This window comes from Nanorana parkeri, unplaced genomic scaffold, assembly GCF_000935625.1.
Source record: "Nanorana parkeri isolate BGI_ZX_2015 unplaced genomic scaffold, ASM93562v1 scaffold1103, whole genome shotgun sequence".
Taxonomy (NCBI): domain Eukaryota; kingdom Metazoa; phylum Chordata; class Amphibia; order Anura; family Dicroglossidae; genus Nanorana; species Nanorana parkeri.
In genome coordinates, this window is record NW_017307371.1 from 474,874 (window position 1) to 500,428 (window position 25,555).

A 25,555-nucleotide genomic window follows, 5' to 3' on the forward strand; every position below is an offset into this window, starting at 1 on the left:
ATATATAATAATTTATTAGGTGTTTATATTTTAATTATATTCATCAGGTGCCTTTTAACTTCCTTCTTCTTATTACACGAGGTGCCTGAGCGTCCTGGGTTTTCCCGAATGAAAAGTAGCAGTTATTATGATTTCAGAGCCGATTGTATCTGAAGTCTGCATTCATTCTTATGTAAACTGGGAATTGCCAGTGACTGGATCCTATAATCTGTTAAACAATTTCCTCTGTCACTTGCTGTGAGTGGCTTTATGAAAAGTAATTTGCGCAATAGCACTTTAGAGGAGACGCTGTGTGCGTTGATTGGCCATTTGACCATATAGTGGGGTGTTTGTACACGAGTTCTGATTACCGAGAAAATTGGTGGGCCAGGGACGACGGTTATTGAGAAATACAAATATTAACACCTCGTCGGTTACTGCGCGGTGCCTCGAGTCTTTGAGGTCTGATGGTGTTTTGTTTTTCTTTCCTGCGTTATAGAGTTACAGCAGGCCAGGTCCTGTTGCTGTGGAATAGGTCCTGGAAAGTGCTACTTGGCTGAAGGTGACGAACGGGTTGTATTGTAAACAAGGCTGTGTGCTCCACTGTCTGACCAGGCGCAGTCTGGGACCTAAAGAAACATTACAAGTCTCGGCACAGCAGCTGGTATGGTAGTTCTTGGACAAATGGTCATTCGTTACTCACATGGTCTGCACGATGGTAAAGAGAACCTCTCGGGCATCTAAATTGTTTTTCAAAAGGAAGGTCGCTGTTCTTGGCTTAACTTTTCAGTTTCAAGCTGCTTACTTGGTTCATCAAATGAATGGGTGCGTCTTTGTTTTCTTTATAAAGCAGCCACAGCCTGAGCAGAAGAACCTGGCCCCTTGATCTCTGTGTGGAAGCAGTGGTCGCGCTGCAGAGTCTGAGCTGTCGCGCTGCAGAGTCTGAGCTGTGTATCCAAACCTCTGTTATTATCCTTAGTGGTGAGACAAGTTGTTTTACATGCTGGTTTGTGAGTGTGCCATGATACCTTTCTACTGTTTTGCAGAGTCTGAGCTGTCGCGCTGCATTCAGCAAAGCTCACGCTGCCTACTGATTGGACGGCTCTCGCTCTGACACAGTAGAGGGCGTGTCGGACCACTGCAGAGATTTCGTTGCTTCCATACAGAGAACAAGTATCCTCCTTTGCACCATGCTGGCAATGGGCAGGCTTTTCTACACAAGCTGTGGTTCCTTTCTAAAGAAATCACACTGTAAGACTTTTCACATCTTTTGTTCTGACACTCATGGATTTAGTTGATTTTTAACTGCAAATTAATTTTGGAATTAAAGCCCAACTTCAGCTAAAAGCTTTTTAGGGAAGGGTTAGAACCTCAGTCAGTCATTTGTGCTCTGTGATTTCCTGGCACTTGTGGTTTAGGGATACCAGAATAAGATAATGCGGGAACTGGTGTCACATGGGAAAGGACACCGCAATAAAAAACAGATTGAGGGTTCAAACCTTCACCACTGCAATAAGAAACGAAATGTTGTTCCTATTGGAAAGATTTCCCATAATGGTGAGCACCGCTAACATAAACCGGCTTCTTACATCTGTCTGGTTCATTTCTAATGGCTCTGAAAGTGACTTAGTTTGGCTGCTGTGTTGGAGGGCGTGTGTCAGAGCACGGCGTTGGTTCTTCCAGATGCTCTATATGGCCCATTCCCTTCCTGGAATTATCCCTGGGCAGAATCCACATTGTGAAGACAATTTAGGACAAGCCTGGACCTGCTTGTCTTTGTAAGGTGTGCTTCACATCTGCAGGGGTGACATCGCCACACTCCCATCTAGGGCTGCAACAACTAATCGACATAATCGATTATTGAAAAAGTTGTCAACTCATCAGTTTGACTCTATGTTAATGGCAAACTATACCCAACATTGACTTCTGTTTTGGATGGGCACCAAGAGGTTGAATCAACCTTCAAATTCTTATCTTCGAGGCACTTAGATGTGGAATTTCCCCACTGAAGCTTGCAACCCTCTTCAAAGTATTGTATGTCCATAAGGACGGTGTCGCTTTGACCTGCAGTTGACTATTTTTCTGACCTGCATTTGATCTGCTTTGGCATTCCGTTAGACTTTTGTACGGTGTGAGAATGACATTCTGATGCAGAAGCCCCTGGATACAGGCCCTAATGTGAAAACATCACTTTGCCCTGAATAGGATCTTAAACTACCCCCCCCAACTGGCAGCTTATCTTCCCTAGGCTCCCCTGCTGCCCCTTTTGCGTACCCTGAATCTAAAGCTTGTGTATGCTCCATGGCAGTTTGGATTGGAGCTTACGCACGGTTATTGAATACTGTGGCAATTTGGGTTGGAGCTTACACAAGGTTAATGAACGCTTTGGCGGTTTAGGTTGGAGCCTACACAGGGCTAATGGAACGCTTTGTGTTCGAACTTAGACAGCGTTGATGAACACTTTGTGGGTTTGGGTGGGAGCCTACATAGGGTTAATGAATGCTTTGTTTTGGAACTTACACAGTTAATGAATACTTTGGCAGGTTGACGTTTACACCGGGTTAATTAATGCTTTTTGGTGGTTTTGAGTTGGCATCTCACAGGGTTTATGAAGGCTGTGGTAATTTGTGTTGGAGCTTACACAGGGTTAATACACTCCTTGGCGGTTTTGGATGGCGCTTACATAGGGCTAATGAAGGCTTTGTTGGTTTTGGATGGAGCTTACACAGAGTTAATGAACACTTTGGTGAGTTGGAGCTTACACAGGGTTAATGAACGTTTTGTTGGTTTTGGAGGGAGCTTTCATGGGGTTGATGAACACTTTGGTGGTTTCGGTTGAAGCCTACACAGGGTTGATGAACGCTCTGGCTGTTTGGGTTTGAACTTGCACAGGGTTAGTGCCCACGTCCTTCCCAGTGTGACATTATTCGGGCCTGGTGATTGGTCACTCAAACCCAAGCACTGCATCCTAGTAGCAAGGGGAGAAGGTCAGATGAAGTCTTATATCCAAGAACATCAACAGGGGAGGACTGTATTAAGAGAACATGTTTCATTCTTCAAGAAAAGTGAGAGGTTGCTGTTTAAAAAGTTATTTAACCACTTCAAGACCAGGTGTTTAGACCCCCTTCCTGAGGGATGAGTTACCTCATGAGTTTGTCATCCCGGTCAATCAAGATGGCCGTAGACTCTGAACCCGGTAGATGTATTGGGTAAGGATGGCTGTGCCAGCGATGGAGGGTAAGATGACATCTCAGTGCTGGAGGGTAACACTTTTCTAGGTAAGTGTGCCATAATGTGCAAAAATGCTGTGCATACTTATACATTATGGCAAAACGCTCCCAATGTCTCACTTTCCCTGATGGGATTAGTTCCACTTAAAATGTCGCTTTATCTCTTTAAAAAAAAAAGTGGCTCATTCACTACGCAGCGTAGAGACAAAATGGCTGCCACTTCGCCTGTGGAAAGACGTGAGCCCTGCCGAGGCACTGAAATCCAGCTTGGCACAAAGGGAAGAACTTGCATTAGCTGGGCTCCCGCGTTCAGGTTAGCCGAGGGCTGGAACTGCAGCAATCAGAAGAGATTCAGTGTGGGTTTTTTATAACGAGGACGGGAGGAAAAAAAAAATTTTTAATCAGTATTTTTCCACAGCCTTCAACGAAGCTGCAGCATATGGTCATGCAGGCTCCTCTGGCAGGGAACGGATTTGTCATGTGGGACCTTACTGGCATTCACTGCATGAAAGCGCAGTTCAATGGTCAAGTGACTTCCTGTGCAGCGCGCCGAGTCTCTCATTGTCGGTTTACTGGACTGAATCCTTTGCGTTTACTCATTAAACCTGCTGACTGGCCGGGCTTTTGTGCTCGTCGGTTTAGGTTTTAGCTCCAAATGTTTTGTTTCTTTTTCACACCGCTTTTAGCTTTTTGGCGTGTTGAACTCAAGTTGAGCAGTACGGGCTCCCGAGAGCAGTTGAGCAGAATTAGTTTAGGACATTTTATACTTCCTGCTCACTGAAATCCAGCTAGCTGCAGACGAGTTTTTAAAGCAGAACTCCGGGGGTGAATTTTATTAACCCTTGCAGTGGTGCTACCCCCCGCACTGCAAGGGTTAAGTGCTTGTTTTGGTCTAGGGCTCAAAATAACAGTTATACTCGGAGCCTGTGTTCTATCAAAGTTTGTGACTGTGTTAGAATGTTTGACCGGTGACGTGGTCACACGATTTAACGTAATCCCGCCCAGTTTTACGGCGGTGGAATATGTGACCAGCAAAAGGTGAAGAATTCCAACGCTTTCTCAGCTTTTCCAGGGCAGATCGGCATCGCAGATTGTATGTGCAGGAGAACCGATCTGGCCTGAAACAGCTGATCGGTGCTGAAATGTCACTTCTATCCGACTTTGTGACTGCAATCTCGCATTCCACAGAGTCGGATAAAAGTCACATTTCAGGACCGGTAACCTGTTCCAGGGCAGATCGCTTGCCCTGGAACAGCTGAGAGAGCGTTGGAATTCTTCACCTTTTGCCGGTCACATATTTTACCTCAGAAAAAGTGGGCGTGATTACGTGCTTGTTTTTGGTCTAGGCCCTGGGTCTAAAATGAAGGAAGATATATTCACCTGATCCACGGTCATGCTAGGCTGGTCCCCGCAGCCTCTTCTTCTCCAGGCTCTGGTGGTCTAAGCCCCACTGATGTCAGAATTGTCTATTCACTTGTATTAGACATGAACACCAAGGGGCCTTCCACAGCTGGAGCAGAGGGAGGTGAGCAGTCCCCGCCATGGGACTGAGGATCAGGTGGGTGTATCTTCTTTATTTTACACCCTAGCATGTAACCTTGGCAGGCCTGGAGTTCTGCTTTACCTATGTTGCAGCTGTCCAATCGTAGCCGCATTCGTGCATCTCCCTTCCCCTGATTCCCACTGCGTCTATATCGGATCAATATCAGTGCGGCAGTTTCTCTACGCCTTGAGAAGTGTTTAAGCAGCTCGATATTAGATGTTGGAAAAGCATTCTCTAAAATGTATTGATCTGTAAGAGCTAGGCAGGATAGGATTTTAACTTTGCGGCAGCGCTCCTTGCCGGCCTGGTTTTCATTTCAGCAGCCAGGCTCTCTCGCTGTCAGCCAGATTTGATATTACAGCTGGTGTGCTGCCATTCTTTTTTAAATGGGACATGTTCTGCAGAGAAGGAACCTGCCTGATGGAAATAGGAGAGCTGCAGTTGCTGAAGTGTTCTGTTGCTGACACCTTTAGTCTTCCTCCTTTAGGTCGTCTGTGATCCTGTGGGGATTGGGTGTGGAGATGCAGTCAATGTGCACATGCTCGTTCAGGGTCAATAACTTGCTAAGTAGTGAAGGTAAACATGACAATCTTTAAAACAAGTAGCCACCTGTGTATTTTAGTCCTGATGAGCTCTAAGGGGGCTTTTGGACCCCTCCAGAAACGAGGGCTCTAAGTAGGTTTGTGGTCTCCCCCAGGAACGTGGGCTCTAAGGAGACTTGTGGACCCCTCCAGAAATGAGGGCTCCAAGTAGGTTTGTGGACTTCCCCAGGAATGTGGGCTGTAAGGAGACTTGTGGATCACTCCAGAAACAAGGGCTCCAAGTTGGCTTGTGGACTCCTCCAGGAATGAGGGCTCTAAGGAGACTTGTGGTCCACTCCAAAAATGTGGGCTCTAAGGCTTGTGGACCCCTCTGGGAATGTGGGCTTTAAGGAGGCTTGTGGACCCCTTCAGGTGTATGGGCTCTAAAGAGGCTTTTGGACCCCTTCATGACCATGGGCTCTAAGGAGGCTTGTGGACCCCTTAAGGAACATTTGCTATAAGGGGACTTGTGTACTCCTCCAGGAACATGTATTTGGGCATCATTCTACCCGTGTCTGCCCCTGTTGCTATACTGTAAACAGCAAAAATATTCTCACAAGTTGTTTGCATATTTAAGAACAAGGAACCCAGTGAAATCTTCCAGGGAACCGTTATTCCCGTCCAAGAAACCCAGCCGGAGTGGGCAGGCAGTTCCGTTTAATCTGTACAGACATTCATGTTAGGCTGCCCAAGCTTGTTGTGTGGATGATGCATTGGAGTCTATTCCAAAGGTGCCTGCGACGTACTGATGCAGTCCTAGTTAGCTAATTGAATTGTGGGCTCTTGATAGTCATATTAGTGCCAGATGGGGCCCATTCACAGTATTGTGTTGCGGTAACTCGCAGCATCGCATGATAACTGCGCTGCCACCATGAGCTACCATTCATTCTACAATGCGCCCCAATGATGGACTGCATGCTAACGTGTATTGTGCCACAGGGCGATGGCATCATATTTTTGTCATTTTGCAGTGCATGTTGGCATTTTGCAGTGGACTGCGACATATGTTTGTCACAAGGTGCCGGGAGGGGAAAATCAGCCAAAAGCACATCCAGAACTGCTGGCGGAAGGTGTAAATATGGTCTATTATTACAGAGTCTTTTTTTCCAGACTGCATACAGCTGAATTTTTAGCCATAATCAATGCAGTGTAAGGAAGCCATGACTTCTATAGAGTATGGCTTAGGACCCAACGAGAAAGTATAACCGGGTTATGGTGAGAAGGGACTGAGGGAATCAAAAAGCCCTCCAACCAAATGGATGCGTAGCACAGTAAAACCTTCTTAAAAGTATTCACATGCCTCATTCCATCACATATCTAAGGCCCGGTTCACACCTGGGCGTTTTGTAGCGCGCTCCTACGCTCTGCAAAATGCTCAAACACCGAAATCCCATTATTTCCTATGGTTATGGTTCACACCTGGGCGTATTACAGGCCGTATGAACTCGCTACAAAACGCCCTACGCCCAAAGAAGTACAGGAGCTTCTTTGGGGCATATTTGATACGCCTAGGTGTGAACCCAGCCTTAAAAATAAGAATTATTAGTCATTTTAGAACAGTGGGTGCACATTCTTTTCTGCCCCATCAGCCAGAAGCACACCCAGAACCGCTGGTGTATATTGCAAGTGTGGCCTATTATCATAGAGCCATTTATTCCAGACTGCATACAGGTGTTTCGGGCAATGTATGGGAACCATGGCTCCTATAGAGTAGGGCTTGGGGCCTGATGAGAAGTAGGGATGCACGGATACCGTTTTTTCGGTTACGACTAACGATGTATATATATTTTTTTTTGATACTCGCCAATGCTGAATATGGATACCGGAAGTCCCATTACGGATGCTGGACGGCATGTGATGACTCGCCGCCCGGCTTCCTGATTAGCCGGGAGGCCGTCTCCATGTGACTAGGAAGCATGAAGCCGGCTTTCTTTCCAATCAGGAAGCCGGGCGGCAGGTATTGACTCGCCACCCCGCTTCCTGATTGACCAGCTTCCCGACCAATCAGGAAGCCGGGCGGCGTGTAACAACTCGCCGACTGGCTGCCAGATTGGTCGGGAAGCTGGCTCCATGCTCGCTCGTCACCAAGTGTATTCCGGTATCAGGATAAGTATGGGGAGCATTTGGGCGAGTACTCGGTAGCGGCACCGATACTAGGATCGGTGCATCCCTACGAGACTAAAGGAATCAAAAAGCTCTCCAGCTAAATCCATGCGTGCTAATATGGTGAAGAGTGTTACTAGCGCAGATCTCTCTTAGTCACTCGGGAACCAGCCGGCCTGGGGCGGGTAGCTGATTAAAGCACGGTGCTCACCGGTGGAAATGAGCACAGCGGGGCCCTAACTGACGCCTGAGTCGTCGTGACATATTTAGCTGAGGCATTTTCCAGCGCTCTCCTTGGGTGCGTCACAGCAGTTGTTATATTCTGAAGGTCACGGGCCTGAGTGCGATGACGGAACAGATTAAATCTCCTTGGACTTGGAAGCGTTGCTCCATGTTAATAAAGCTTGGAGTTAGGAATACACTTTATTGCCGGACTGAAAGGATCTAACATAGAAGATATGGAAACACGTTGGCTGTCTTTGCCAGGCGTGGCTGCAGGATTTTTTCTTATATCGGCGTCTGAAGCAGGAACCAGACTGATATTTTTTTTTTTATTCCTCCTCACTGCAGTAGGAGGAGAAGAGGGAGAATCTGACCGGTTGCATAATAAATAATTCCCCAACGCTTCGATCTACCAGCCACCAAAGAGGACCTGTTGCCTTATAATAAAAACAAAGGTCTCCATTGCATGCTTTTTGCAAGCATGTGCACGTGGCTGTTTTGTGCGCAATGCTATACAGTCTTTCCTTGTATAGAGGTTGGAGGCGTTGGCACATTTAAAGGAAACCTGTTCTTGGAGACATATATGGAGGCGGCCCTCGTGGAAGATGCTTCTGTGGAAAAACAGTAACAAAAATCTTGGGACAATCGATTCCTCGCCTAAGGAGGGTTAGCTATAGGACATCAGGGAAAGTCTAAAGCAGGGGTAGGCAATATTGGTACTCCAGCTGTGGTGAAACTACAATTACCATCATCTCTTTGCTCTGGGAGTCATGCCTGGGGCTGTTCAGCCTTGCAGTGCCTCATGGGACTTGTAGTTCCACAACAGCTGGAGTTCCGAGGCTGCCTACTCCTGGTCAAAAGCTATACAAGCCCATCGTGATTTGATTGGTAGTGCAGAAATAGGCAAACACCCCAAAAGGTCCCCCCTCACACAAGCATTCCATCGGTCCATTTCTGACCCGTGCTTAGATTAGAAACCAACTGCAGTGTGTCCCTATGAGCGGCCAGATATAAATGGCTGTGCCTCCATTTACAGCCGTGTCCACTCGGGTTTCTTGGACCGAACGCAATAAGATTGTGTCCAGGACTGGTTTTTCCGACCTGGATGGATATAAACGGATGCACAAATGTTTACATGTAGCCGCCCATTGGGATTACCTGGGTCCTTTTTTGTAGTTTGAGGATAAGTTGTTGGGGTTGTTAAGGGGTGGAGGATATTTTGTACACTTTGGAAGGCAAGGGGTTGGAAAATGTATTTTGTACCCTTTTTGAGGGGTGGGGTATATTTTGTACACTTTGGGAGGGGGGACTGTATTGGAAATGACCCTGCAGACGTGACTCGGACACTCCCTATACTGAGCTTTATCGTGCAGAGTTACACAGCTAATTAGCACATCACAAAACAAGCAAATGGCTGCATACAGAGAGCGGAGAGCGGAGGGGGAGGACATTTCGGTAAGTAGCCTTTTACAGGGGCATCAATTTTGTATCGGGTTTTTTAAAAACATATTTTAAAATAAGCCATATGGAAGTTTCAATGTTGTGAGTTATCCGCTCGGATACAGTGAGGGGAATTTATCAAAACTGGAGCAGACAAAATCTGGAGCAGCTGTGCATGGCAACCAATCAGCTTCTCTCTTTCATTTTCAAATCTTAACTGAACACACTGAAGAGAGAAGCTGATTGGTTGCCATGCACAGCTGCTCCAGATTTTGTCTGCTCCAGTTTTGATAAATTCCCCTCAATGTGTGTCGACATTCCCGCACAAGTAGGTATATTTACATCAATGGCTGATGTTGGTTCTCTGAGATTGCTGGGCTGTGTATTCCATATAAAGGCGGCATGGTGGAGAACAACGTTTTAGCCCTCTGCCTCCTTTACCTTCTATTTAAAGTGCGTGTGAGCCCAAACAATGAACTTCTCTTTGTATCTGTATCATGAGTGCAAAAACAAAACTCTGTTGATCCTGCCATAAATCTAGTGATCCGATAACTTCCTGTCCTCTCTGCCTCTACTGCACTGTTGTGTTAGCATTGTTCCCAGCTATGTCTGGACCACAGAACACCCTCCCTGCATAATAGCGATGTGGCCAGGGGGCAGCGTTCATTCGAATGGCACCCCAGCGCATCTCCGCATATACCACACCGCAATACTGTGTGGTAAAAAGTAGTAGTGCATGTGTGGTAGCGTGCATTAAACGCATGGTATTATGCATTTAATGCAATGCTATGGTGTAAGTGAATCCCTGGTGAGTGTTGTCACCCTAGGGCAGGAAGTGTGTTACTGGCAGGATCGCCAGGTGAAAAGAAAGCTAATGCAGCCACCACATCTAAAGACCGGCAAGCTGCAATGTATTACATTTCTGTTCTTGGGTTTATATAAACTTGAATGAAACACGGAATAAGTCTCTTCCACAGGCTCATTAGAGGGTTGGATGCGTTAGTAAGAGCAGAACAATAAAGGGTTACTAAAGTAACGGGTCAATTAAAGGGTTATAAAAATATCTAGTAGACCATTGAGGCGATTCTACAAGTCAGGTTTAGTTTTGGGGACAGAGGGGAAGTGACAGACTCGGGTTCTTATTGCTGTGTCCCCTTATTGGAGAATTTCCCTCACTTCCTTTTGGGAAAGGAAGTGATGGGAAATTTCTTCACGGACTGAAACAAGACCGCTTTTTTATTTTTTTAAATTTTTAAACGTCAATAAAATGGGGAAAGGTTGGTGAGTTGTCAGGTGTATATGTATATATGTGTTATATATATATATTGAGGATATTCGTTGATCAGGGAATCCCCAAATGGAGCTTGCAGCTTATTTGGGTGCAAGCAATGTTCTGCCAAGACCTGCTGCCTTGATCTGCTGATCGTGGGGTCTCGATCGTAACAGTGCCGACAGCGGCGCCCACTGTGCGATTTTTAGCCGATTCATCAGGAACATCCGAAATTTGTACTGTGTATACCCGACTTTACCGCTCATGTCTTTTTCCTGGTGACAACTGTTTCCCTCATTTTGTTGTCTTGACGGTCACAGATGGATAAATAAAATTTGGAGGGAAGTGTTTACGCTTTCAAAATCTATCCAAATGTTAAAAATGGCTGAAGTTTGGCTTAAAAAAACTAGACTAGCATTCATGTTACAAAGCCGGGGGGGTTGTTGTGTCGTCTTTTTTTTTTTTGTCTGCTTTATCTCCCAGTCTTGAAGAGGCAGAGTGTCTTTTTGTTTTGTTTTTGTGCTAACCTATGTAAACGGTTGCTTGCATATTCTTCTGTTTAGTAAACTTGCCAGAGGAGCCGCATCAATAGCTCTGCAGGCCAGCAAAATGGCCGCCCGTCTAGTAGCCTCATTTAAATGCTAATGAATAATTAAAAGTTGCAGCGCTGCATATGAAATGCGTGGACTGAGGCGCAATTAGAAGCAGGCGGGAGCCCACGAGAGAGGCTGAGGAGTGCGGCACCACACTGCAAAAATGATTAATTAGGGAGAAGAGCTCAATAAAAATACCGGAAAATTGGATAGAGGGGGATGGATAGGATTGGCGCTGTAGGTAACGGCAGCTTATGAAATGGGTTGTCTGTGAACACATCACAAATAATTTTGACCCTTTTGGGGGTTGTGGTGCCATCTAGCAAAATGTTCTCACTATACATAAGTGGTTTCAGGCATTTTTCATGTGTTTTCAAACTTCATCCTTGTATCTGCTTCCTGGTGTTGTGCTATTGGGGCTCCCAGTCCTGGAAAACGTCACACCTGATTTCTCCCCAGGCCGCCCCTCTGCTGCTTGCCATAGTTTTTGTAATGACCATCACTGGGGTCACAGAGGTTCATGTGGGCCCTCACCAGGCCAATAAAAGTCTCCACATCCAGCCTGGACATTCTTGAATCTTCCATTTTGTTCACTTCACAAGCATGAGGTTGCTAGGGGGAGAAGACAGATTGTTAGGCCTGAGTTTGCTAGGAGGAGGAGGAGGAGGAGGGTGGTTGTTAGGCCTAAAGTTGTTAGGCCTAAGGTTGCTAGGAGCGAGAGAGCGGTTGCTAGGGGGAGAAGAGTGGTTGTTGGGCCTGAGGTTGCTAGGAGGGGAGGGCAGTTGTTAGGCCTGAGGTTGCTAGAGGGAGAAGAGGGGTTGTTAGGCCTGAGGTTGCTAAGAGGAGGAGTAGGGCAGTTAGGCCGGAGGTTGCTAGGAGGAGGAGGGCAGTTGTTAGGCCGAAGGTTGCTAGGGGGAGAAAAGTGATTGTGAGGGCTGAGGTTACTAGGAGGAAGAGAGCGGTTGTTAGGCAAAAGGTTGCTAGGGGGTGAAGAGTGGTTGTTAGGCTTGAGGTTGCTAGGAGGAAGAGGGCAGTTGTTAGGCCGAAGGTTGCTAGGAGCAGGAGACCGGTTGTTAGGCAAGAAACACAAAAATGCTTGTATTGTGTAATTTCAGGCTCTCATTGCTGTCTAAAGTCCCATGATGCATCTGCCTCTGGGAGTCATGCCCGTATGCTCTGTGGGCAAGCAGCATTAAATGTAATGGGAATCTACATGTTGAGCATTGTCGTGCTTTGGGAAACGCACGACAAATTGCTCAGGTGTGAATGAGCAAATGATGTCGCTGTGCAGTGATACGGGGCCTTGTTTGTGGTGCAGCGTTGCCCAGGCGTGACGATTAGGCAATCTCGCATCTGTAGGCAACTGCACAGAACTGACTGATGGATCTTGGGGGGAGGGATAGGGTTAATAAATTGTATCATTTATAAACCTGTTATAAGCCAGGGCAACATTTGCTGAGGAACTGGAATTGCCCTTTAAGTCTCTTCTTTGGTCTGCAGGAAGTATTGTAGAAGAAGTTTGCCAGAATCCACTAATCTCTATAGGTTCACACCTAGGCGACACCTCACCGCGCAGCAATCGTGCACTTTGCCGTGCGGTCAGGAGTCGCAAAGGTGTGAACCGATCGTGCTGTGGGTGCCATTATTTTCTAATGACACCCCAGTAGCGCCGGGCGGATCGTGCGGTTTCCCGCCGCGATTCCACATGTACTTCCGTACACTAAAAAAGCAGCGCGTCGTGTATCGCCATTAAAAAAAGGTACATGTACCTTTTTTTTTTTTCTGCGATTGCCGCGCGGATGTCACCCCATTAAAATCGATGGGGCCGCGCTGCCTGCATCGAACAGGACTGCGCAATCCCAGCACGTCCCTGGTGTAGTGCAGGTGTGAACCTACGGTTAACCGTTTTGGAGGACTCGACCTCTAAGATTTTGGATCTCCCAACAGTGAGATCTTCCAGCCACGATTTCAGATTGCATTTCCTGCCCACCTGGCTGTTTGGGGTGTTCCCGCCCACCATTGTGTTGCAGCTCCTCCTGTTACATACAGCGGGAAGCCCTCGTAATGGCCAGAACAGGTGTGCAGATCTCACCACCAGAGTCCCCGAGAGATGGAGGAAATGATCAGATGGTGTTTACCTCTTAACAAACACTGAGACTTCAATTTTGGGTGGACTGACATTTGAATTAGTTCATGAATAAATGTGATTAACATTATTCCCTTGTTTTTGTTTGCAGGCTATGTTAGGACCATGGAATATCGCGTGACGCCTCGAATAGGAATCTGTTCTAACCAAGTTATGTTCTGAGGTGAGTCGGTATACGTTGGTATTCAGTATAATATTCTATTTGCAGGCATGGTGGAGCATATTTTTGACAGCCACGGTTATGGATGAGCATTTCAGTGAGCAGAATCACGGCAGCATTGAAAAACGACCTTTTCTTGTGATCTTTGACACGACTTTAAAAATGGTTGACTCTAAGGCCTCATTCACACAGCTGCATGCCGGCCCGTACAGATCTTCGCTGCGTGCATGGCCGTATCGTGCCGCTCCCGGGAAGGACAGGTGCTGTGTGTGATTAGTGTGCAGCCCCTGTCCTTCTCTATGGGAGTACGCGGCCATACACCGCCCTACGCTCACCCAACCTGCACGTCGGTGCGGGTTTCCGTACTCGTATGCTGACAGGATGGATACTGTCTGCGTCCGAGCAGGGACACCTGCACCCGTACGGACGTGCAAGTCGGGTGAGCGTGGGGCGTCGTACGGCCGTGTACTCCCATAGAGAAGGACAGGTTGCTGCATACGGGCGTGACTCCCAGAGTCAGATGCATCATGGGACTTGTAGTTTTACCTGGGCCGGAGTCTGCCTAAGCCTGCTATAGAGGTGTCACTTGAGTTATAGCTTTGAGTCTACCAGGGCTGTGGAGATCATACTCAAGATGGCGGTGCCCAGCAGCAGTCTCGGGGCTTTTGGATGTCTACAAGGGAGGCTTTTACGGGTAAATAACATGCAACAAATATGTTAAATGCACATAATCGTATGAGAAGATTTTTGTTACAATGAATGCTCTGCGAATGGTCTCTTCCTAGAATCTTTCTCCTCTCCTCTGAGCACAAGTTCGCAGCTCCTGGGTCTGACAACTGGTTCTGTAGCAGCAATTTGGGCAGTGCTGGGCTGAAAAAGGAGCTTCTGCTCGGTGCTTGTTAAAATATATGCAGAGATTTATACACTGCCCTGGCTGTAGCTATCCCTACAGCTGCTTGCTTAACAGAGTAGTAGCCACAGCCAGACACTGTGTTTACACCTTGTGGTTATAATCTACCTTGCCACTGGCAGCTCCTGTATAGGGAGCCCCTGATAGACTTCTATGGAACAGTCATCTAAACATCTCCAGTCTTTATAAGATGGTTACATAGCAAGAGACGTCGGAGCATCTTTGGTCTCAGGAGGTGGTCCCATGGATAGTTTTCTACACTTCCTTAGTCTTGGTAGATGGTTCTATTGGAAGAGTCTTCTGAGCATCTCCAGCCTTACGAGATGGTCCCACAAGAAGAATCTTTGGAGCGTCGTTGGTCTTGGGAGATGGTCCCATAGGTAGTCTTGTACACATCTTTAGTCTCCGGAGATGGCTTCATAGGAAGAGTCTTCTGAGCATCTTTAAGCTCGGGAGATGGTCCCATAGGTAGTCTTCTACTTCTGTTTAGTCTTGGGAGATGGTCCCATAGGTAGTCTTCTACTTCTTTCGTCTCCGGAAATGGTCCCTAAGGTAGACTTCTACACATCTTTAGTCCCCAGAGATGGTTCCATCGGAAAGTCTTCTGAGCATCTCCAGTCTTGAGAAATGGTCACATAGGTAGTCCTATGAGTCTGCTAAACCTTTCCCATCTTGGGAGATGGTCCTAGAGGAAGACTCTTCTGAGTATCTCCATTCTCAGGATAGATCGGGGAGCTGAGACACATAAGTACACTTGCCCTTAAGGCCCGGCCAACATTTTTTGTGTTGTGGAAACGTGCAGTGCTACACAATGTTAATGTGTTGTGGTGCCATTCATTTTTAATACCACCCCAATTACGTACGGTAATACAATGCTGTGTGTTGCATTAAAGACTGAAAGCATTTGGCAAAGCAAAAAAATACAAAAAAGGACATACCTGCAATACTCGTTCCACATTTTATCCCTTTAAATCAGCTAGAAATGGAACAAAAGAGAAGGTGGCGTGCCCCAGAAACGCGTAAAACCATTTATCAATACAGGTTACTGGTGTTTTACATCGCTCCAGATTCTCCCTGGGCTGGCAACACAACAACTGAGTGGTGTCCGCTCTGCCCAATGTGTTTTGCTAAACTACTCAACCACTTCCACTCACAGATCTATACAACATAAAGCTAGTCGTTTTCTAGTCCGATAAGACCTAGGAGGGCTCTTTTTTAAAATAGCACAGGAAGTGTGCTAAAGACCCAAACGGCTCTGAATTTGAAAATTATTTTTTATTTGCAGTTCTCAAACATATCTAGCAAAATGCTTTTTAATGGTATATTTAACAGACCAAAAAGAAGCGAATAGGAGAAGTTCATTGTTGGGATTTACATAAGTTTTAGGGACTCATGCAAATGGATGCCTGTGGCCATAGAATGGAAATTCCAGTGTATTTTGCCCACCGGGTAGCCACAGGTGCTGCGTACTGCCTCTCATAGAAGTCAATGGCTGTATGTGGGTATACACCAGACTTGCATAAACATGCACATGCGTATGTGCACCCAACCCCAAATGCAGACAGTTGGGGTGGTGCACCTATACCCATGCACATTTTTACACAAGTCTGATGTAACGTTGGTTATAGCTGTTGGCTTCTATAGGTGCCTGTACGCAGCACCTGTGGCTACCTGGTGGAGAAAATACACCAGAATTTATGTTTTGTGGCCCCTAACAGAACATACGTTAAATGTGCTGCACCCATGTGATCTGGCCTTAAATAATGGGGGACAACAGGAACAGGTGGGAAATTTTCCAGTGGGGACACTAGTTCTGGTGACCCTGCTGACCCCCAGGGATTTCCTCACTTTGTGGATATTGTATAGGAAGTGGAGGGAAATTTCCCCAGTGGACACGTATGGCAAAAAATGCTTACAGGGGTTATAACTAGGTATGAACCGATACCGGTATTTTGGGATCGAGTACCAACATTTTTTTCGGTACTCGCCGATACCGAGTACTGGAAGACCCATTCTGGAAGCCAGGCGGCGTGTAAACACTCAACACCTGGCTTCCTGATTAGCCTGGAAGCAGGGCAACGTGTAAAGACTCACCACCCACTTTCCCAATTAGCAGGGAAGCTTTCCCCGTGCTTCTCGTCACGTGACAAGAGAGCATGGAGACTGCTTCCTGATACCAGAAGTATCGGGCTAGGCATTGGAGCATTACTCCAAATACTCGGCACCGATACTAGTATCGGTGCATCCCCAGTTATAACCCTCACTAACTCTTATCTAAAACTAAAAAAAGTTTTAGTTCTACTTTTAGGATTAAAAAAACCCAAAGTGACTTTGCTACAGTTTGGGAAATCTAAGCGTCAGGTTTTCTTTGAGTCCCGGGGTCAGGATGACTGTAGAATTCTGTGATGAGAGGTATTCAGGAGGAGATTTGAATGAGCTGGGCCCTCGTCTGTGGCTCTGAAAGCAGGTAAAAGGTTCTTCTGGCTGAATACTTCAGGTTCAGTGGAGCATTGCTGTGTAGCACTGTAGTTGGCTGCACTTTCCCTTTTAAATCAGTGCTGTGCTTTGCAGCACATAAAATGGCTGTGCTCGTGCTTGGTCAGCGGTTTCACGAGCCTCAGCCATCTGTAATAACAGGAAAGGCTTGTGTCATAACCTCTTAAAGTGCGTCTTGAATGCCCTTCTTGAAAAGTACCACTCTGACATCATTCGGTCAGACTGCGGTGATGTCATGGAAATTTCCAGGCAGTGACTCAGAGCCGAGGACTGTCAGGAGACAGACGGAGCCGGGGTGTGGATTATACACTTCCCGGGCCTTAAAGGAGAACTCCAGGCAGATCTGAGCTCGGTAATGTAAAAATTGCAATTTAAAGCGATTTCTGGCTGAGAAAATCGGTTACTTCTTTGAAATCGCTAACAGCCGTTTTATAGCGATTTGTAGCTTAACCAGTTGACATCCGCGGTGTTAAACCCCCTTCCCATCCAGGCCATTTTTCAGTATTCAGCGCTGCGGTACTTTGACATTTATTCCGTCATGCAGCGCTGTACTGAAATGAATTTTATACCCTTTTTTGGGGACAGATCGAGCTTTCTTTTGGTGGTATTTATTCACCACTGGGGGTTTTATTTTTTACTATATTAAGGAAAAATGACCGAAATTTAAAAAAAAAAAGTTTCCCCTATATTAAATGATAAAACATTTATTACCCAATTTTTTGGTAAAATATAAAAGACGGGGTCACGTCGGGTAAAAAGACACCAAACATGTCAAGCCTTAAAATTGCGTGCGCGCGCGAAAGCTCAAAAAACGATAATTTATTTATATGTATAAAATAAATAAAGGCCGTGTCGTGACACGCTGCAGGCCGTGTCCTCAATCCATTGAGGAGCTCGACTGCTTAGTCCCCTCGGCATGGACCGGACCTGTCAGGAACTATATTCTGTCACCGGCTCAGGGCATGACCTAGATTTCTCGCATCCTTATTCCGCTTCATTTTATCTCATTGTGGCCACAAAATATTTCTCCTGTAATTCACCAATTATGGGTTATTGCCGCAGTATAGGAGTCTGATACCAATAGGCCTGCCTACTATGGAGGAGCAAGTGCAGAGTTTTTGGTGCTTCCCATTGTAAGTATTTGGAGTCCCCTTTTTATTTTTTTCTTGCACTAAGGCCTGGTTCACACCAAGCGTTTTGTAGCGCTTTTTCTGCCTTAAACGCTCAAAAAAGCTTTTTTTTTTGCATATTACACCCTGTTTTGCCCCTATAGACTCAATAGGAAACGCTTGAAACCGCGCATTTGCTGTGTTTTTTGCTTTCTTTTTGGGCGCGTTTAACACGTGTCTGCTCAGTAACATCATTGAGGTAGAATCTGCTCACAAAAACGCGTGACCCGATTTATGCGCATAAACCACGTGTAAAAAGCCCACAAAAACGTGCATCAAAAACACTGTCGCCTAGGTGTGAGCACAGCCTAATGGAATGGCAGCGCTGGAAAGCAGGTGGTCTTTGCAAGAGCGGGGAGGGCAGTTAGGGTGATACTTTGAGACCAGGTTTGAGATATAGCCGGGAGCAGAGTTGTGGATGGCTTTATAAGTGGTTGTTAATATTTAGAATGTTATCCTTTGGGCTACTGGAAGCCTGTGGAGGGATCGGCAGAGGGAGGTTGCGGACACTAAGCGGTTGGTTGGGTGGATGAGTCTAGCAGCAGCATTTATGATAGACTGAAGGGGGAGGGGCCTGTGTAGAGCTAAGCCAATGAGTAGGGAGTTACACTATTCGAGACGAGAGATAACAAGGGAGTGGATGAGTAGTTTTGCGGTTTCATTGGTGAGGAAGGGGCAGATTTTGGAGATGTTGCGAAGGTGAAGGAGTTTTAATACTCCTTATTTTAGATGAACTGGTTTTGATATTCTTTCAGAGGTGAATATTTAAAGCTGAACTCCAGGATTAAAAAGAGAACCCTTGCACTGAACTCATCCCTACCTGCAAGGGTTAAATGCTAATTAAAGCTGACCTTTACCCCCTTTTACTAAAAATCACCTCAGCATGCAGCTCTGCAAACTGGTCCTCTTGGGCATTAGTGATGTAATTGTGCCCAATCATTGCATTGCTGGGAAATCTCATCTGTAAACTGCAAAATCTTACAAGACCTCTGGGAAAGGCATTTGCCCCCGCCCCATCCCCCCCGTGAGATGATGTGCATGGTCACACGTCCTAGTCACATGTTCCAAGATGTAAAGGCAGATATATGAACCTGCCCTTAGTAAAAATGGCCACTGTGAGAAGAATAAGGAAGAAAAGCTATTTGAACTGAAAGAAGCATTTTTTATTTTTTTTTACATTTTGCTTTTAATTTGTGCTCTGTGACTGGGGAAAATGTAACACATATAAAATGTATTATGCCAGTTTGGCTGCAAAAGTGGAAATACACTAACTGCTTGAAGACCAGGTGTTTAGATCCCCTACCTGGCCAGGCCATTTTTCAGTGTTCAGCGCTGCAGTACTTTGACTGACATTTATTCCGTCATGCAGCGCTGTACTGAAATTAATTTTATACCATTTTTTGGGGACAGATAGAGCTTTATTTTGGTGGTATTTAATCACCACTGCGGGTTTTATTTTTTACTATATTCAGGAGAAATTACTGAAAATTTTGAGAAAAAATTTTTCTACATTAAAATTTTTTTACATTATGCTATAAAACAACTAATATTACCCACTTTTTTGGTAAAATATAAAAGACGGGGTCACGTCGGGTAAATAGACACCAAACATGTCAAGCGTAAAAATTGCACTCGCAAAATCGCAAAAAACTAGCATACCCAAAATTGGCCATAGGCGACGCTTTCAAAGCTTTTACCGCTCATCAGTTTAGTGTTATCAGTGATTGATGGCCCTAGAACTATTGCTCTCATTCCGACGTTCGCGGCGATATGTAACATGTGCGGCGTAATGGGTGCAATCGTCGTTTTCGCAGGTATGCGCACCTGACGCATGTTTACATGCGTGTATGTAGGGGTGGGGACTTTAAAAAAAAAATTGTTTTTTTTAATTCTTTTTTGTGTAACTTTAAAAAAATTGGGGGGGAAACTTTAAATTTTTGTAGTATTTTTTTTTTTTTTCACTTAACTTTATTGCTATCACAGAGGGGGCTGAGAAACCCCCTTATGTGATAGCAAAAGAGGTGACAGGTCCTCTTTATGGAGACATCAGGGGGTCTCCAAGACCCCTAATGTCACCTAGGACCCCCCTGAAGAAGCTGATGAAGCAGAGATCTGCTTCATCAGCTTCTCTCCAGCATCTGAAGCTGGAGAGTGACACAAGAATGCGGAAGTGATGTAATATACAACACTTCCGCATTCTGACAGCGGAGAGGGGACCGGACGGAGCTCGTGTACCGAGCTCCCTCTGATCCCCTGTGACAGAGGCACTATGCTGGTCCCGGGCTCACACCAGAGCCCGGGACCAGCTTGACAGTGGGAGGGGGAGAGCCGCGGAGGGGGGGCGCACGTCTCGGGGCTTCATACAAGCGATCCGCCGGCTCTATAGCCGGCGGATCACTTGTATATTAACGGGCGGATGTAACAGGACGTGTATACACGCCCAGTTACATCCAAGAAGCTCCCGGCAGGCCGTGTATACACAGCGGCTGGCCGGGAGGTAGTTTAAAGGTGAACTCAAAAACAGCTCTGCTATGTATTCCTATTATATAGGAATACATACTATGTTCTAACAGGAGAGGATATGCTGGGACTTTACAACAAGTTATTCTTTGTGAATGAGAAACATGTAACAAATATTAAATACATAGTAGTTCACTATATAAAAATGCAGCAAGTGTCCATTGTTGTGCAAGACACAGCACCTCATGTCATTTTGTGGCACTTCAATACAGTTTAAAGAAAGTAAAGCGTGCATTGCTCTGTAACACGTGTCCTAGTGTCCAGGCTGGTGTGAGCAACCCCTAAATACAAACATCAAGGCAGCCATTGTAAACTTTGTGAAGCTCGGCTTGCTGACCTGTATTCTCCTTCCCTGGGATGAACATTGGCTTGCGTCTTACATTTCCTAACTAAACAAGGTAGTGACTTATATTTACCAGTGAAATTCTGCAGCAGCCTGCGGAGAGCTGGTATTTGTCACCAGGCTGGAAATAAGCACATGATGTGCCAGGATTCTATGTAGAAAGATCTTGGCATGTATTGATTGTCAGCCTTACAGAAGACGACGGCGTGCTCATTGCAATGTAGGCCGATGATCTGTATGTATTGTGTCACCTCAACCAGCTGTGGGACTGCAAAGCCAAGGTATACTATACAACCCTTCAAGCTGGTGGGGGCAGTGTTATGGTTTGGGGCATGTTTTCCTGGCATGATTTGGGCCCTTTAATTTGTGTGGAACAACATCTGAATAGCACAACATACCAAAGTATTGTTGCTGATCAAGTTCATCCTATCATGTTGATGGCGTATCCCAATAGAGATGGCTTCCAATAAGACAATGCGCCGTGCCACGGTGCTCGTATTGTGCAGGAGTAGTTTCAAGAACATGAGAGAGACCTGGGTAGCCCCTACAATCACCAGATCTCAATCCAATTGAGCATTTGTGGGACGAAGTTGAAAGAGCCATCAGGCAGCTGGTTCCACAGCCATCAAATCTCACAGAACTGGACAGTACTATTCATCAGGCATGGCGTCAGATTCCTCGCATCACCTTTCAACATCTCGTGGAGTCAATGCCAAGAAGAATCGCCGCAGTATTGAAGGAAAAACTTGGCCCAACGAAGTACTAATGGGGTGGTCATAATAATCTGGCCACTCAGTGTATAATTAACATTTGTGCACGCCCGTTCAATGGCAAAAAAAATACGGTCCCCCGAATTGTCCATAGACAACGATTTTAAAAGCGCGTACAGGCCATCAGTTTAGAGATATCCATGAATATTGGCCCTAGAATTATCGCTCTCTGGCAACATGCGGCAATACCCAACATGTGTAGTGCAATCATTGTATTTGCACGTAGGTGCAACCGTCATGTTTGCTTTAGTATGCACACGTTCGCAGGGGACTTTAAAAATTATTTACCGGGGGGGGGGATTTTTAAATGTATTTAACATTTTATGTAATTGCTGCTCACAAGCCCCATATGTGATAGTGACAGGTACTCCTTAAGTTCAATACAAAGCATGTCCTATCGCACTCATGTCTGTAAATAAAACCCTGTGGTCGGGGTGGGTGCTGTAGTGACAGCAGATGCCTCTGCAAGTTAAATCTATCGATTTCAGGTACTCTTTAAGGTGACCCCTAATGTCACATTTGCTGCCCATTAAAGCTGATCAAGCACAGGTCGCACTTGATCAGCTTCTTCCCCGGCTTCTCTAGCCAGGTAATAACTCAGAAGCCGGAAGTGATGCAATCAGCGTCGCTTCCAGCTTCATTCAGTGGGAAGGAGATCAGAGAAAGGACATTTGCTGGTCTCTCTCCTTTCTTCCTGCCGACACCCACAATGCTGGTCCCGGGGGGGGGGATTCAGAGTCCAGAAGCAAGGCCGAGAGGGCTCTGTTTACTTTTCTGCCACCAGAATTGCTTCCAATATAAAGCCAAGCGTCGGCTTTAAACAGGTAAACTGGCAGGTATAGCCACTGGAAGTCTGTTTACAGGGGCACGCTGGCAGCGAAAGGGGTTAAAGCTGAACTCTGGGCTCAAAAACATTTATTGAAACATAATGCTCAATAGCTACAAAGGATTTCAATCCACTTTGTGTGCACCAAATTCCTTTTACAGGCCCAGCCCTTGTAAATGTAGTGGTGACATTATCACTGTGCTATACAAAGAGCAGAGCTATGGGAGGGGCCTAGCAGTCTACCTGCAGAAAACTTCAGGAGGGGGCGGAGACCAGACCATTCGCCTTGCACAAGAAGGGAGAACAGCAGTGAGCGGTCTTTATTACAGGAGGGGACGGAGACCAGACCAGTCGCCTTGCACAAGAAGGGAGAACAGCAGTGAGTGGTCTTTATCACAGGAGGGGGCGGAGACCAGACCAGTCGCCTTGCACAAGAAGGGAGAGCAGCAGTGAGCGGTCTTTATCAGAGGAGGGGGCAGAGACCAGACCAGTCGCCTTGCACAAGAAGGGAGCGCAGCAGTGAGTGGTCTTTATTACAGGAAGCTCCAAGTGTCACACTGGATTACTGCACAGATCTGGAAGAAATACAGAAAGGATACTGAGGAAGAATACAAAGGCCTTCTGGAGTTCAGTTTTAAAAGATATTTAGATTTATTATTTTTCTTCTGAACACAAGACGGAGGCGGCATTGTTTTCAGTCGGGTGCTGTGGCCGTGTGATGACCTAGTCCTTGTAGGATCTGATCAGATCTGCCAGTATGACTTGGCTATTGTAATGGGCCGGTAGTTGCACATATATAAAGATAATTGAGTATTTCATAGCGTGTTGGGTCATCAGTGGCGTCCTCTTCTCACATCATTTTTTAGGGGACAGTTGTATAGATAAAGATACAGCACATGTGATTAAAGATACGAAGACGGCCTTTTTGGTGCTTTGTCAGCTCTGTTAGTATAACTATATGGGAAAACTGAAACCGGAGAATGTTCCAGCAAAGGGACAAAAGAAAGCTCGGCGCGCGGCTCGCTCAGCCGTACTGTCCGCTCGTGTGTAGCCGTCTCCGTCTCCATAGCGATGCATTATCCCGTCTCCGCTTCTGTGGAAAATCGATTTGCGGTGCATTCACCGTTTAGCAAGTAACCCAGTCAGCCATTGTCTAGGTGCGACCGCAAAATAAAAAAGGTTTTTTTATTTTTTCGTTAACACAGAAAAATAAAAGAAGCGCGCGTTACTTTAAATGAAACTTTGCTTGTCCCCATAGGAGCCGTCCTTTTCCCGGAGTCTGCGTCATTTTGTGCCAGTGCCCTGTGGTGGTTAATTTTCAGGCGGCTCTCTTCTGCAGTATGACCTCATTCTCCGCTCGCAGCTTGTCTGCCGCTCGTCTCATTAGTGCGTCGATTACGTGACTGTCTTTAGTGGCTCCCGAGTTCTGCTATGTTTTACGGATGAGTAGATCCATACTCCTGTCCCCGCGGGGGGGTTGGTGTCTTGTTAAAGTGTACATGTCGCGCTTAGATTGAGGCAGCCATTTTGCAAGCTCGAGGCAGCGTTCCACCATGTCACAACTATGTTGCCAGTTCCCAGCGTTGCCTGCGCAATGAGGGAAGCCATTTTGTGTGCTAAGCTGATGTCTTATAGGGAACAATGAGGCTTTAGAGAGGGTGCTCTGAACAGAGATCTTCCCGTGGTTTCTAACGGATACCCTTGGCGTTATTGAAGTCGAGTAAGTCAAAACGCCTCGGCGCCAGAATGCTCTCAATTTTTTTTTAAAAAGGATGACATCAGTGGTAGCATACGTGTTTCTTGTAGGCCGAGTTAACATAGGCAGCAGCCTCTAACGCCCTCTGAAAAGTAGCGCCTGCTCGGCGTTCAGGAGGCGATACTCCCACAATCCCAATTGGGATTTTCTATTGCAATACTGCGCTGCAACCGGGTGGGTGCCACGAGCGGGTCCCATTTCATAGCAACGGTTGCTATGAAAAGCGGCACTGCCTATCAAACGCGGCATGCCGTATGTTGCTTGCGATGACACGAAGCACAGGCAGCAGGCAAGCACCCCCTTGCCACCCATTTGAACAGGTAAAAAAAATGTCTAAATTGGTCCGTAAAATGCGCGTGTTTATATGTGTAGACATGTAAATGTCAATCTACTTCCATTTTATTAAGTTTTTGTATTTGAATGTACATGCATACACATGTGCAATTTACACCTTAGTATTAGGGGGGGGAACCATGGAGTGCAGAGGGTGGTGCAACTGTTAGAAGTAGCAAATTCTGAAGACCTTGCAGAACCTTCACCATCCGTCGGGACTCACCGCCTGCCATGGAGGTATATATTCCCAGTTTATTGCAGACAGTTCTTCATTTTGGGGGGTGGGGGGAGCGACAGTTGCTTTAAGCATGGGCGGGCAAACTCTAGCTGTTGTGGAACTAAAATCCCATGAGGCATTGCAATATTTTCAAAGCCACAGACACGACTCCCGGAGGCAGATGCATGATGGAATTGTTAGTTTCACCACAGCTGGAGGGCCGGAGTTTGCTCACCCCTGCTTTAAAGTGACCCTGTCGGGGGTTAAAATGTGTCAAAAGAATGAATACGGTAATAAGCTCCTCTGTCACTTAGATGGGGAACTTTGTTCTGCAGCACCTCTTACTCTGCTACATTTAGTACACGGGCCGCGGACAGGTAAGTACAATGCTGGGTTTTTCTTTTTCCATTAAAACCGACCTAACCATCGGTGAAGACTGCGTCCTATACCAGCCATAAACTGCAGCCCTCCACAAACTGCTGTGTCTGCTAAATGACTGCAGTGATCTATAGCTGTATTAGAGATTCTGTGCGTTTAGAGGTTGTAGCTAAATCACATCTCTATCACCAAAGAAAGATTGCAGGAAAAAAACATTTTTTACATTTATTTTAAAGGATTTCCTTGATGTTTAACCCTTTCACTGACACTGCTGTAAGGCAACGCCGACAGCAGCAAGGGACCTGTACAAGGGCCCCTGGTTGCTATAGCAACCAGGATCTTGTTTACATCCCTTCTGCAGGCTGTCGGCTTTTTTTACTAGAAATAATTTGGACTGCTGTAAAGCGACTTGATCACTTCTACGGCCTATGGAAGCTGCTCATTGCACCATGTATCCACTTGTCACCCCCCTTTGTGTGTAGCAAAAAAATTAAGTAAAAAAGAAAGTTTAAAAAAATGTAAAAATGAAAGTTAAATAAGATCAATAATAATAAAAAAAAAGCACTCTAC

General features: G+C 46.0%; 1 protein-coding gene across 1 annotated transcript in view; it reads left to right on the forward strand.

Annotated features, from left to right (window-relative positions):
* Positions 1-9,927: 9,927 nt before the first annotated feature.
* ZHX2 (zinc fingers and homeoboxes 2) overlaps positions 9,928-25,555 on the forward strand; it is a 24,265-nt gene continuing 8,637 nt past the window's right edge. The window contains exons 1-2 of the mRNA XM_018567851.1: positions 9,928-9,957; positions 13,199-13,270. The gene's annotated coding sequence lies outside the window, so the exon portion shown is untranslated. The remainder of the gene's footprint in view (positions 9,958-13,198; positions 13,271-25,555) is intronic.